This window comes from Takifugu flavidus, chromosome 4 (genome assembly GCF_003711565.1).
Source record: "Takifugu flavidus isolate HTHZ2018 chromosome 4, ASM371156v2, whole genome shotgun sequence".
Lineage (NCBI taxonomy): Eukaryota > Metazoa > Chordata > Actinopteri > Tetraodontiformes > Tetraodontidae > Takifugu > Takifugu flavidus.
In genome coordinates, this window is record NC_079523.1 from 14,882,959 (window position 1) to 14,896,351 (window position 13,393).

General features: G+C 43.0%; 1 protein-coding gene across 8 annotated transcripts in view; it reads left to right on the plus strand.

The window, feature by feature from the left end:
- The first annotated feature begins 878 nt into the window (after positions 1-878).
- The window catches only part of plxnb1b (plexin b1b), a 58,720-nt gene continuing 46,205 nt past the window's right edge, over positions 879-13,393 (plus strand). For all 8 annotated transcript variants that reach the window (XR_008950187.1, XM_057031045.1, XM_057031047.1 and 5 more), the window contains exon 1: positions 879-1,164. The gene's annotated coding sequence lies outside the window, so the exon portion shown is untranslated. The remainder of the gene's footprint in view (positions 1,165-13,393) is intronic.

Below are 13,393 nucleotides of genomic sequence, written 5' to 3' on the forward strand. Positions count from 1 at the left end.
AAATAATTTAAATAAACAGCTCTATTTAATGAAGTGTTTCCCAAATAAAACATCATAAAAATAAAAATAAAACACGTAGAATGATTTACTATTTTGAACCATGAGTTTTATGCAATTTTTGAATGAATGAAGCAAAAGAAGCACTTTAAGTAGAAGAAAATTCAGGTAATTTTGAAAACTTTTTTTGGGTGCCAGTAAAAGTCACACCATTATGAAATATGTACACGTACATATAAGAATCTGTGTAAGCATTCAAACCAATTTACTGTATCATTCAAACAAGATAAATGTGCAATTTTAATCAAGATACATTTATTTTAAAATAACCAGTAAAAGGATGGTGCCTTCATGTACTGTAGGAATTTTCTTGAAGAATAATTTAATCGGCGAGATTTTGTTCTAATTAAAATATTTGTATGGATATCTTATCAATCATATCAATCGTCAATCATATTGACGGCGACAAAAGATCTTTGGCGTAGGTGCTTGATATTCAAATCAAATTTGCTTAGTTTATATGTAAAGAACTATGAAGATAACTTGGAAAATCACTTTTACGTTTAATGTTTATAACAGTGTTGTCCCACCCAGTCCTACGAGGACCCCAATCAGCAAAATCTGCTGTCTTACCAGGTAGAAAACTGTTCTGAACTAGAACTGAGGAAACCTCTTGGATGAAAGGCGAAAGGTCTCATCTAAACTGTTCTTTCTGTCACCATTATACATGTTATACGCCGTAGGACAGAAATTCTTGATGGAGTTGGGTCTTCCTATGACTGCGTGGTATATATCTACTGGATATTAAAGAATTCGAGCATGCATGAAAGCTTCATGCAGCCTTCCCCCTACCCATCCCCCCACCCCCCAGTCAGTGGCGATCCGCGCACGGTGCGCAGAACCAAAGCTCCCAGTGCTCTGCTGCTTCTGCTCCGAGAGAAACATGCGGATCCACTGCCTATATTAATCACACGAATTTATCTCTCTTTGGAATTCGCGCTTTCTGTGCGTAAAGACGTAGACACTGGATGCGGGAGAGTAAAGGCGCAGGTCGGAGGGAAAATGAAATGTTTGGAGATAATTTTGGCTACGTGAACAAGTGGAAAGTTTTCTGGCTGCTAGCACAAGTGAAGCGGCGCCTGTCCGCGGAGGTCTACACGCAATCCGGTGAGTTATGGACACCAAACTCTCCTCCATACGGCCCCTTGACGGCTTTTTAAATGTTGTTATTAGCCACCTGAGGTCAGTCGTCGTCCGGTAGCCGGTGGTTACGTCGGGTGGGTGCACGGCGCCAGTCCGCTGAGACCTGCGTCTCCTCTCTCCGTGAGGAGCAGCGCCATTTAACCCCCACCCACACCTTCTCCTGCACCGACTGGTAAAGTGTCAGAACTTTGAGTTTGGTTCTGGCCTTTAGTCTGTCGACGGGTCTTTCTGCACTTGAATGTTTCGTTGGCTCGAAATGCACCTGCGGGTTAACTGTTGAAATAGTTTGTGAGATCTCTTCGTCATAATGACCAGGACTCGTCTGACGGTCTCCTGGCTGCTTCACCATCTGCTTTCATGAGCTCATCATCTAAAGGATAGATTATGATAGAGCAGCAAATCCCCCTCACAATGAGGACGATGATGTCATGGTTGCCTGTGTTGAAACATCGGGTTAAAGTTAAACAGTCCCTACACAGTTCCAGGGTGCACTCACACTAGCAAACCGTGCCCAAGCACAGATTCTCCACAAAGTGCGGATTTGTGTGCTAGTGCCTCACAACACAATTGGAAGAAGTGCGCTTGGGTTCCAGAAGGTTTGCGACCATGACTGCAAGGCAGTTGGGATGAACGGGGGAGGGGGACATCCTTGCTTTAGCATGGAACCATTACCATGTCTGCCAACTCGTCCGTGAATCACCATCACGGTCCAAAAATGCTTTGCCATGGTTCTCTAGGTTCCTCCCAGTTGCGACTACACACAGCAGACTGCAAGCAACTCTGTGGGATGCTACTGCTACCCTGTCAGTGAACTACAGGCATTATGTAGCACGTGCACAGATAACAGAGAGCATCTTGCCATCCACACGTTCATGTAAGTGACTCACAGCTGAGCTATCTGCAGATGGTAGTCCGGCTACATTCAGATATACATTTTCTGGGCCGATTTAAGTTGAGCTAAGGCATCCACATACGTATTATGTAATCTTGCGTGTGTGTAAACGCACTGTTTTCTCATGACCAGGAGACATGATGTCGCAGAGTCACAGGAGAGACAGAGGTCTTCTTGCAACGTATTAGGGACCAAAAATGCTTGGGATAGGCAATTATTTTTCAGACAAGGTCATCTTTGCAAACGAGGCCTCCTGACAGTTTTGTTTTCTGGCTACTTCATTTCTCCAGTTGAAATACTTTTGTTGTATCATTATCTCAAAGCATTTTTTTTATTTGTAATGGATATCAGACTCATGTTTTGGATGGATATTGGACTTGTGCAAACAGCAGAGCTCTGCCTCTTCCTCCTGTCTGTCTGTCTGTCTGTCTGTCTGTCTGTCTGTCTGTCTGTCTGTATTTGTTTTTTATTTTTTTTTATAGTTCCTGACTATGTAACAAAAAAGTTTCTAACAGGTAGTTCAAACTCCTCTAAAGCCTGGTTCCTCCCAGCAGGTGTCAAGAGCTCCTCCAGTCAGGAATCCAGATGAACTACTCCATTTAATTATGTTACCATGCATTAAGTCAATAACCCTATCAGAGAACTCCAACAGATGTGCCAAGATTAGCAATAATCTGGTAATGCTTCCAAGTTAAATAGGAGAGATGATAGCACAACTGAGGCATTATGTTGTCTCTTGCATAGATGTCATGTTGGAACTTTTTGGTTTTACCAAAGCAGATCTGAATCTAGTTGATAGAAGCACAAGACCTAATTTGTGATGAAATTCTGCACATTTTATCAGCGCCACGCGTTTTCACAATTCACCTCGTGTCATTCTCTGTGGATCTGAGTCTCTTCAGGCTGGCCTGGAAAGTTGGAGGGTTTGGATTAAATGCTCTTTGAGACCTGCAAGGCTTTTTTTTTCCTTTTTTTTTTTTGGAATATCCAGCCTAGTCGCATGCCAGCCAAAACCGAGAGGTGTAGTTACACTTCAAACACATGGTGTTTACATTTGAACCATGCGAGGGCTGACTGTTCAATAAAGTGTAAGCTACATTTTCACCCTGCTACAATCACAGATAAATGATGGCATTTGTGTGTCGTATACTAACGTGACCGCTTAGGTGTTGGAGGAATTGTGGTTGAGCATGGTTTGCTAAGGCTGATGTGCGTTTGAGGCAGCGGGGGTGAGGGTAGGAGAGACAGTCATGCTTTGGCACAACACATTTGTTTATTCTCAAATGTTTGCGGTGATCTCCTTTGCCTTCTTCAACAGTGGTTTCTACACATTCAGCCCAATGGTAATAATGAACTTGCTTTAAATTGAGCTTAACCTGACCATCATCAGTGACAAATTAATTGCCCTCCCCTCATGTACCCTCAGCTGATAGGGGTTCCTTTCACTTTGTTTTAGGAAACACACACACACTGTCTCTCTTTTTGCTGAGGGAGGATGGGTAAGGCGGGTGAGGGGAGCAGCCTCGCCTCCATTGTTTCTTTTGTTGGAGATGATGATAAAAAGATGAGACTGCAGAGGATTGTGGGAGATTAACTTTCTTAACTTTTGTTCCTCTTCAAGTATGGAAGAGGAGTTTGGATGAGATATCCAGTGAGATCTTTCAACATAAACTTTTCAAGTTTCCTGATGGGATTTTTTTTTTTTTAATCAATTACTTGAAATGTAAGACTGTGTGATAACAGTCTAATGCTAATTATCAATATACCAGCACATAATTAACACACTGATGTAGATTAATCCATCATCACAATTTGTGTTTGAGCAATCTGTCCAAGAAAAGGTGCCATCATACTTGCAGCAATTGATCTGTTTGTGACAGGTAGCAGAAGCAATGGATCATTTCCATCTCGAAATACCACACTAGTGGGAAGCATGCGCCAATTGTGGATTCTGCTAGCATGTTGGCTAATGCTTCACCCAGTTTGCGACAAATCACCCTCCCATAGCTTCTCAGTCTGCTTGCTCATGCAAAGTGAAATGTGATTAATATAGGTTAAACATGAATATAATAAATTGTGATTAAATTAATCCACAAAAAAACTGTGATTAATCTGATTTTAAATTTAAGGGTGTGACACCATGATTTAGTTCTTATTTACTTTGTTCTATTATTGTTTTACTTCTGGTTGTTTGTTGAACATTTTTCATTTTGTCATTTAGTTTTTGTCAATTGATTACATTTATTATTATCTGTTAATTATCCGTGTTCTCCACTAATTAATAAAAAACACTACACTGCCTCTGGTGAACACTAACAACCCTACAATTCAAATTTAAAGATTTTTGTCTTGTGAATCCGTGTTATTTTTCTATATTGATTCTCAGATTCAAGATGTACTTTATTCATTGTAGTTAATTGTAGTAACAGCCTAATGTGGATTAATATAACTGTAGTGTAGGTTTTGTATTTATTTATATATAATATATAATACAATTAGAACATAAACATTAAACAATTATTGTTATTGAATGGGTTAGGATGAATTATAGAGTCTGATGGCGGACGGCAGGAATGACTTCCTGTACCGTTCCTTAGAGCAGCGAGGCTGAAGGAGTTTCAGCCTGAAGCTGCTTCTCAGTTTGTCCACTGTGTTATGGAGGGGGTGGGAGGGATTGTCCATGATTGTCTGCAATTTAAACACCATCCTGTTCCTCACCACCTTGTCCAAGTTTGCAAGTTTACAGCCAACAATAGACCCTGCCTTTTTAATGAGTTTTTTGAGTTGGATGTTGGCATCCTTAGCTTTAATGCCTGCTTCCCAGCACAGTACAGCAAAGAAGATGGGACTAGCCATGACAGACTGATAGAAACATGTGGAGCATCCTGCTGCAAACACTGAAGGACCTGAGTCTACTGAGGAAGTAGAGTCTGTAGAGATTGACAATGATCACAGAAATACAAAGTTGAGTCCTAAATTAAACTATAAAAAGTTTAAACCTTTCCATTCACAGAACATTTACAATGCCTTCTACAAAATGACAGCAGCATTACAACAAAGCTTATTATTTTGAGGATTTTCTGCTTTAAACTATTAATTTTTTCACTCCTAGAAACAAACTGGTTTTTACTGGCCCATGTCAAACTCCTGCTTGTGCATGTATCTGCGTGATTTGAGTGATATTTTCTAGGTTTGTGTGGATACATGCCCGTATATATGGGAGATAAGGATAAAATCAATGGAATAATGGAATATCATTTACATGAGGGGAAGTACCTAACATTTCTTTTGAACCCCTGAGGCAACAATGTTAGTCCCACCCTCATATGTGTGCAAGTTTGTGTGTGTTCGTGAGTCTCTGTGTGTGTTAAAGCCAGGAGCCTGTTGCTTAGTTGCAGCTCTGAAAGCCATTGAAGAACAGTGAGTGCTCAGTTTCCACAGTCACCCTCCCCCCAAATGCCCTGGGAGGAGGGCCTGTGTGTCCTGGGAAAAGTGGGATCGCTATGGAGAACTGAAGACGAGTGTTGGACAGGGGTATTCAGAGTTCAGGACCTGGACTGCTCTGGTTTGTGTCTTCTTGTGAAGCCAATGAAATGACCTTGATAATACAAAGGGTTTAAATATAAGCACATTACACATTGTATTAATATAATCTCTTCAATTAAGAAAACTTTAAAATAAATGTCCCTAAAACAATTAAAACTAGTAAAGAAGACCTTTTGAGATGGGAAACACGTCTGCTGTCTTTGTGGGGCCAAGGGGAGATAAATAAGATGGATATCTTTACCTGACCTTGGTTCATGATGGTATCAATCCCACTTGAATTATGGGTCAAAGAAACCAAAAAAATCTCTTGACAATGTTTCTCTGGGGGAACAAAAAGCAACAAATCAGCCTTTGCAATCTTGTAAGGCACAGAAATGAAAGGGGTTAGGTTAGGACTACCTGAAATACATATACGCATACTGACTAGCTTTTAATGGCAAAGGTTTCTCCTTGTTTTTGTAGTCAGATGGATGAAGTCTTAACAACAATGTACAAAATGTTTACATGATAAAATGATACAGATGGTTTGAATAACTGTCTAAAAGACTATAGAATGAATAATGACGGAGTGTGCAGACTCACACCAAAGGTCTTGAAAAGAGATGGTCAAGATGGACTTGAGTGATACTTAAGTTAATACTTAAGTGAGAGGATATTTGTAGTTTGTAATGATACAGTCAGTACATGTATTCAAAAATGAATACAGTTCAATTCAAATATGAATATATGTACTGGCTCTATGTGTATTCAAATATTAATTTCAATTTGCATTTCATTGGGGAAATGTTGACAATCACTGTCTAAGTAGTCAACTATGTCAAAATCTAATTTCTGTTTAATGTGTTTGAGTTGTGGTTAGAGTTTGGGGTTCTTTAATAAACTCAGCAATAAGGAATTAGATAGAGTAAGCCCAATACCTCCAGCATTACTTCAGATTTGACCTGGATCCTGTTTTTAGGTGAAATCATCTGGGTTGTCTGCTTGTTTTGGTTCAATTTTATGCTGGCAGGTTCTTTATATCTGACTTGCATAATAGGTTCAAACTTTAAAAATCTGCCTCTATTCCTGAACAGAATCAAAAACCTCACTGAGATCTATTGACAGACTGAAACTTTGACAAAGAACCCTGTCTGTTTTTTGAAGGGAGGGATTAACATTTTCTGTTTTTGCTTGGTGGGAATAATCTTTTCCATCCAGCCCACTTTAGCAGTCTTAATCTGGCTACTGATGAACCGGGCCTCTGTTTCCAGAACTGTGGAGCTTTCACAGGGGTGGGGCCACCCCCCACCCACCCCCCCATCCCCCCTCCACACCAAGCAGCACTTAAATTTGGAGTGGAAAGAAAATGTGTCCAGCAGGTCCAGTTTGCTGTTGGTTGTTCCTCCGGCTTGATTAGAGAGAGCAGCCAGTTGAAACAGTTGATCAAAGCATTCAGCAGAGAACAATCATAGACAATGAATCAACAGCAACCAGTTAAAATGTCCCCCTGTCCAGGGCTAACCTGTACCCATTACACCACCTGTCAAACAAACGTTGACGCATCCTTACACACATCTCATGCACCCAGTTACCCGCCCTCCTGTCCACTCTGATCAATAACAATCAATAAATAATGGTCACAGAGCTGAGAGGTGACTTTCAGTGAGAACAAATCTGATCGAAACCAGAGGCTTTCAGATGCCAACATGGCTGCTGGACAGGGCAGGTAAACAAACCGGTAATGAAAAACTCGTCAAAAAAGAACCAAAACATCCATCCAGGTTTTGAGGCTGTATCCCAAAGCTGCTCATGATGGAAGATAAAGTTTCATTGTTTATCTTCAAAAAGGGAACAAATGCAAAATGCTTTAAAATAATTTAATCAATATCTTTTGATAGAAGTGTCCAAGTCCGCAGGTCATTTTAGCAACATTTTAAACTTTTGTGTTGAGCTACGGATCCCGGCATTGTTTTGATTATGAACTTGAATTACACATTTAAACCTCTGACTGTGTTTAGATAATTCAAGCTAAAACACCGAAATAAATGGAAATATTTCTGTTGTACACAAACCTGGAACTAACATCTGTAGGGCGGAATGATACAATGCCAACATAGGAGCTTGAGGGATTCTATTTTTGCATTTGTGTTGGTATTGATTCAGAGATTTGAAATCTATAGAAATAAGATTTTTATGTTTGTGGGGGAAAAAACAGTTTGGAAAAATCTCCATTTTGTGAGACTGTACTTCATTCTGGTTATAGTTTATCTAAATGGTGGTCAGACGCTGGCTCTCTGTTCTCTGATACTTTAATGAAAAGTTTCCTGCAGCGCTTTATTGATGATGCATGTACAGTCTGCTGCTCATTGAGCATGAACAAACTGACTGTGATGACCCAGTGACCTCTTAGCATAGTAGCAGCGGACCGATTGCTGTTGTGGTCATGTTAGCGTTGCTGCAGGACACTCTTACATCGACCTGGTGCCGCGCGAGTGGCAGCCTGATACAGCAGCGCCTGCTCACCTTCGAGCTTTTCTTTACTTTTTCTTCTTTTCTCCGCTCCTACTACTTTTGTTTTTTGTGTTCGGTTTGGTTTCATTTATATTCATCATGTACGCAAGACTTGTGGAGTTTGCACTGGTGGCTCTACTTGTTTTTTTCACTTTTTGTTACCGCGTCCGAAGACCTATCGCAGAGCCACGGCTCGCTTGTTTACAGCAGCGGCCAGCTGTTCGCCCTGCGGAGCTCTGCGGCACTGCCTAAGGAGCGACCCGATGTGCCCCCCGAGCTGAGGAGGAGGAAACGGGGACGCCATGCCGGGGTCAAGCGCCGTGCCAGGAGGAGACGTTATCGGCCCGTCCTGCCCTCCATCATCATGGGGAACGTCAGATATCTCGCCAACAAGATGGATGAGCTGGTGGCGCTGACCCGGCATCAGCGGGAGTACCGGGAGTGCAGCCTGCTGCTGTTCACAGAGACCTGGCTAACCGCGCTAACTCCGGACACGGCCGCACAACTGGACAGATTCACTCTTCTGCGGGCGGACAGTGGTAAGAGGAAGGGAGGAGGACTGGCAGTGTTTGTGAACGATAGATGGTGTACCTCTAGGCACATCACTATCAAGGAGCAGAACTGCAGTAAGGACATTGAACTGTTAGCCGTTAGCATGAGGCTTCACTACCTGCCAAGGGAGTTCACACATGGCCTCTCTGTGGTTGTGTACACCCCCCCCCCCCCCCAACGTCTGTGATGTCCTGCTCAGGAGTGAGCAGGCTGCAGACAAAGCACCCTGACGCCCTCCTCCTCATCTCTGGAGACTTCAACCATGCCTCCCCATCATCTTTGCCCAAATTCATCCCGGTACGTCACTTGCCACACCAGGGACAATAAAACACTGGAACTGTTCTATGCCAACACCAAGGAGGCATACCGCTTTTGTGTCTGGAGACAAGAGCTGAAGACTGTGCAGAGGGAACTGAGGAGGAAGATCAGACAGGAGAAGGACAGCTACAGGAAGAAGATGGAGAACCAGATGCAGCAGAACAACATCTGTGGGGTATGGAAGGGACTGAAGACCATCTCGGGCTTCAAGGAGCAGAAGTCCCAACCTGTGGGTGACCGGGGGTGGGCAAACGACCTGAACTTGTTCTTCAACAGATTTGATCAGGCACCCACCCCTCCCCCAGCCCAGTCTCCTCTGCTGCTACCCCTGCCACTGTCTGTGCCCCCAATCCACTGTTCCTCCTCTCCCCCTCCCCCTCTTTCATGACCTTCAGCTCACATACCTGACACTTCACACTCTGGCCCATGCCCACCCCCCCTCACCAACACCTCCCTGCTCCAGCCTTTTCCTCACAACACACCAGGTGAGGAAGGCGCTAAAAAAGAACAGAGCCAGGAAAGCGACGGGTCTGGTTGGCATCAGCTCCAGGCTCCTGAAGTCCTGCGCAGACCAGCTGTGTGGGATTTTCAGTCACACGTTCAACCTGAGCCTGAAGCTGGGGAGAGTGCCACAGCTGTGGAAGACGTCCTGCATCATCCCAGTGCTGAAGACACCGCACCCCAAGGAGCTCAACAACTACAGGCCGGTAGCTCTGACGTCTCATCTGATGAAGACGTTGGAGAGACTCATCCTTGCTCATTTGTGCCCACTGGTGAGCTCCTTCATGGACCCGCTGCAGTTCGTCTACCAGCTGAGCATCGGGGTGGATGATGCCGTCACTGACAGCACTGGGCAGCTCCTTCAGTGAGCGGCTGCTCCACCCTCGCTGCGAGGAGAGGTATCGCAGATCTTTCCTGCCGGCTGCTGTCAGACTGCACAATAAACATAATGCCCGCTAACACACACTGAATATTATATATTCTGACATGTATATTGTATTCACCCTCTGTACTATGTACAGGTATACGGAGTATCCATTTATCTGGATTTTAGTATATATACATTCTCCTTGTATAGTCTCTATTCTATCCCTATTTTATTTTCTCTGCATGCTCTTGCTGTTGTTGCGATGTAAATTTCCCCGTGTGGGACAAATGAAGGACCTGAATCTGAATCTCTTTAATGTCAGCCCTTGCATTTTTAATCATACATTGAATCTTGTGGAGCAGTTTTCTTAGCATTAGCTTTGTTTGATGCTCATGGCCGAAAACACCTTAAATTACTAGAAACACACGCACGTGACTGTTGCTCCTTTTCCAGTAGCCCTATTTTGTCTATCCAGCCAGATTGTTCCATGCTGATTTTCTTTTTCATGAGATGTTCTTGCACACTGAGACAGCTTAAGATGGACCTTCTCCAGAGCGGGACCAAGAGTGCCTGCTCTGCCCAAAGCAGGCCCAAGCACTGAGTGAGCATCACTTGCCCTGAGCAGCCTCAGCTTTACGTGCCGCTGAAAAGGTGGAAACTCTTTTGCAAGCATAAAAGAAAAAGATATAGGTGGGAGATGAATCTGCTTGTGTGACCCAGATATTGTGTGTGTGTGTGTGTATGATGCAATAGTATGGAGAAGAATCAACCAATAGTTGCAACTCCACTGTTGTTGAAGCTGATCTGAAAGGAGTAGAACATGTTCACACTCGATTCTTTGGAATTTTGTTGCTCAAATCTTTTAGCTGCAGGTAAGAATGAGTCCAACTGTTGCTACTGTTTCAAATATCATGAATTGCACTACTGATGACATCACACCCATGTCATCACTGTGTACATTGACGTATTTGTTGATACGATTTCAGTAACATTTGAGTTCAGACGGTATCAATCAATCCACTAAAGACATTGGAGCAACTCTAGTGGCGTTGAGTGATGTAAATTTAAATTTAGCAAAATTAAGACGGAGTTTAATCCTTATTTTTCACTTTATGATGACAAATTTATAAAGTTAAAACTGAACTAGCTAAAGCAGTCAATCAATCAAGGATAATGTGAGTAAGAGGAGGACAGAGAGATGCTGTGCTTCTTGTCATTTTACCATATACTGTAAACAGCTCATAGGCGACCTGTGACTGCAGCACGTTGTGTGTGGCTGTAGTACGTCTGACAGGGCGGGACCTGGTTCTATTTAAAACTTGTCTTTATTTCCCAAGGAACAGGAACAAGGGGTTCCTTAATTACAGAGTGGCTTTGTACAAAAGTTCACTGTCCATGTGTGGTTTAGACCCAGCACTTTACTGGCTCAGGAATGGCGGGTTTGTCAATGACAGGCTGTGTGTGTGTGTGTGTGTGTGTGTGTGTGTGTGTGCGCTAGGAAAGTGAGGACATTTTGGCTGGTCCTCACAACTTCTAAGGACTCTTTGACATTTCGAACGTGGGTTTAAGGTTGAGATTAGGATTAGACTCAGTCTCTATGCAGGGGGGTGATTTTAGTTTTAGGAAAGTATTTCTACTAACTACCCGCCCTCAAAACCATTTTTTTTTGTTAATTCGCGCACTTACCAATGGCCAAAAGAACTGGAAGGAGTTGTTATTGAGGGATTTGAGCGCCAGAGTTTTCCTAGAAAAGAAATTGCATGGGGAAGCAGACTGAAGGACCAAGGTCCACTGAATGACCAATGATAAACCACACCAGGCAAAGTATTCAAGCAGAAGCAAAACAAACCTTTAAAGAGCTTGGTAATGCATGATATCTTGGAAATTGCTCACAAAGATAGAAGTACAAGGCTCTGTGTGTGTGATCCAGAAAGTTTAAAGGTTATATAATGTAAACTGACAGTCTCAGCTCATTCTATTCCTCAGAAATTTGTTCACATTTCAAGTTGATGAACAGGGCGGGGCCGGCTTACTCTGTTCTGTTTGTCAACAATAGTGGCGTCACATCGCTAACACACACTTTAACCTGCAGTTAAAGGTGCTTAAAAAACCAGTAGTCTAATGTGGCTTTCCCACTAGCAACTATTCTGCTCAACTTTACGCAGGTTTTGGGCATTCCATTAGAGGTTGGTGGTACTTCCTCACTGCCTACTCAGCTGGAGTTCCAAGCCAACTTATTTAAAATGAAAATGTGAATGTAAGTTACTGATTTTCAGAGAAAGATGTCACTGGATGATACATGAGAACAACTCCTCCACATACCGTATTTTCACAACTATAAAACACACCTTAAACACTGAGATTTACTCAAAAATATATGGTGCACCTTATAATATGGAGCGCCTTGTGTGTGGACTGAGTTCCAAAATCTGCTGTGCGCCTTTGTTGGGTGCACTACGGTAAACGCTCTGCCAATCGATTAGCGGCACACCTACACGTAAGGATCCCCTAAAATGGCACCGGTCAAGCGAGACGCGTATGAATGAGGCTTACTTTAAACTGCAGACAATCGAATATACGGCTGAAAATGGCAATCGAGCAATCATAGTGTTTCCGCTTTATGAGGCGGCGGCATATCTCCATACGCGCAAGGACAACTGTTGCGCAGCGGCTGCCCGCGGATTACCAGGAGAGGGTGGCCATCTTCTGCACCTACTGCCGCGACAAGACAACTGCGCCCAGCCACATCACCAACATGGATGAGATCCCTCTGACTTTTAACATCCCTTTGACCAACAAAGTGGAGAAAAAGGGACCGGCATGGTGGCGATACGCACAACGGGGCGCGAGAAGTCGTCGTTCACCGTGGTTCTCGGCTGCCACGGAAACAGACAGAGTGCTGGATGGTGGAAGGCGAACACTCCTTCACAAAGACTATGAGGTAGCGGCGGGCAAGTTATGCCACCATATGCGGGTGGATTGTAGACGCATGGGCTATAATACTGTCTTCATATATTGTAAGAGCTTTCACAAAATCAACGCTGAGCCGGAACCGGTCGGTGAGTCCGATTCAGATGATTAAGAAGAGGAATTCGGGATGTTGGACATTGAAATAGTGCAGCTGTTTAATTCAGATACAGAAGATGAAAACTTTGATGGTTTTGTGGCGGAAGAATGAATATTTTGTTCAATAAATGTGTCAAAACTCACTGTTTCACTTCCGTTGTCATTTTTTACTGTATGTTTAAGAATGTGCCTAATAATACGGTGCGCCTTATGTATGTTTTAAATACAGAAATAGCACCCATAACTGAGACTGTGCCTTTTAATACAGTGCGCCTTATGGCCGTGAAAATACGGTAACTCAAACCCACCATTTTTGATACCTACAGTGCCTTGCAAAAGTATTCGGCCCCCTTGAACCCACATTTCAGGCTTCAAACATAAAGATATCAAATTTAATTTTTTTGTCAAGAAACAACAACAAGTGGGACACAATTGTGAAGTGGAACGAAATTTATTGAATA